Here is a 2,033-nt window from a genome sequence, read left to right as displayed (position 1 = left end):
TGTAATGTTTCATGATTAATGAAATGCTATGATTTTATTTTCCTTCAGTTTGTGTGTTTTGTTTTGTGTATAAGTTCAAAATTTTTGGCCTTGTTAATGCCCAAAAGGTGAGATGAACTGCTGCATACTTGAACTGCATATTTGCATATTGGGAGATGAATTGCATATTGATTGCATTGCATAAGTATTTAAGTATTGCATTAGCATCAGTAAAATTATATAGTAAGATATATGATGATGATGAGGATATGATGAATTAATCCTTTCTGATGAGAGCTTGCTTGAGAAACTTCTATGGTGGCAGGATCTTTGAGCTTCAATGGTGATTTTCCACTATGGAGATGCAGCGGAAGATATAGGAGAAGAGGTAAGAGGGGCGCCATCCACTAGGGAATAAGTCATGGAAGGATGAGCTTCACCACCAAGAGAGTGCCTTGGATAAGAAGCACAGAGAGAAAGCTTTAACGGAGGGAAAGAATGAGAGAGATGGGGTGAGCACAAAATTGAAGGAGAAAAAGAGGGAGATAAGTTAAACTTTGAAGTGTTTCTCACTATTTATAGCCTAGGTCACTACTGTGAATTTCATTTTCATTTCATGTGAATCTAAGAGGAATATTCCAAGGATATGACAAAGGCATCTTAACATATTCCAAGAATATGCCAAAGGCATCTTAGAATATTCCAAGAATATACCAAAGGCATCTTAGCATATTCCATTTAGATGCCACAAGAATGAAAGGTGTGACTCTAGCACATGCCAAAGGAATATGCCACAAGAATATGCTAAAGCAATATTCTAAGAATATGCCAAAGGGGGGAAAACTACACATATCCCTCTAATAGCTAAGCTCACACCCATGCCAAAATACATAATAAGACTACTCAAAATGCCCTGAAATGCAAGGCTAAAACCCTATACTACTAAGGGTACCCTAAACTTGTAAGGTAGGGTACCCTTAATTTGTAGGGTATCCTACAAACCTAAAAGAAGAAGAACTTATTCTAATATTTACAGAGAAAAGTGGACCCAACCTTAGCCCATGGGCTCAGAAATCTACCCTGAGGTTCATGAGAACCCTAGACCCTTCAGCAGCTCTAGCCTAATCCTCTTAGAGCTTCTTGCTCATGGCTGTGGTGATTGGTCCCTTACAAGGGAGGATTGCATCATCCCCTCCCCCTGAAGAGAATTTGACCTCAAATCTGTTCGTTCCTCCTCCTCATTATCAGCTCCACCTGCAAAAGGAATTAAATCAGAACTCCATACTCTTATGGAGGTCCAACCTATAGGCATTGTTATTCATCCTCTCCAAGACCTGCAAAGGTCCATCACCTCTAGGGATAAGCTTGGATTCCCTATTAGTAGGAAATCTATCCTTCTTAAGATGGAGCCAAACCCAGTCCCTCTCATTAAGAACTAGCTCTTTTCTTCCTTTATTGCCTTTAGTTGCATACACCTTTGTTTGGTTCTCTATTTGGTTCCTAACCCTCTCATGCAACTTCTTTACAAACTCTGGCCTAGATTCTCCTTCTTTATGTATAAAAGAAGTGTCAAGTAGGAGGGGAATTAGGTCTAAGGGTGTGTCGCAACGTGCCCTTTTGCGGGCGAGCAAGGCGAGGCTCACGGGTGCGCTTTCCAAAGGAGGAAAGATGCACAGAGTCGCCACCAATGTTTATTTGTGGAAAATGTTGGAAAAACCGAAGGAAACCGGTCAAAATAAAAATTCTAAGTTCGGGAGTTATATTTACGTTTGAGGAAGGTATTAGCACCTCTCACGTTTGTCTCAACAGACAACAGCCTATTTTTTAGAATTGTGGAAATTGTGTTACCTTAACTTTATTTCTTTTTATTTTTTGAGGTCGACAAAAGCGGGGCTTTTGCTCCTACGTACCCTCCATCAAAGAGGAAATCAGACCTACGTAGTTCTTTCTTAAGCGTGAATCAAGCGATTCTTTTTACTTGAAAGGTGATCATTTTAAGGCGTTGGACCTTAAAAATGATCCATTTTACTTGGTAAGAAACTGAAATGATAAAC

Source organism: Glycine soja, chromosome 1, assembly GCF_004193775.1.
Source record: "Glycine soja cultivar W05 chromosome 1, ASM419377v2, whole genome shotgun sequence".
In the NCBI taxonomy this organism is placed as follows: Eukaryota; Viridiplantae; Streptophyta; class Magnoliopsida; order Fabales; family Fabaceae; genus Glycine; species Glycine soja.
Note: the sequence above shows the minus strand (reverse complement) of the source record.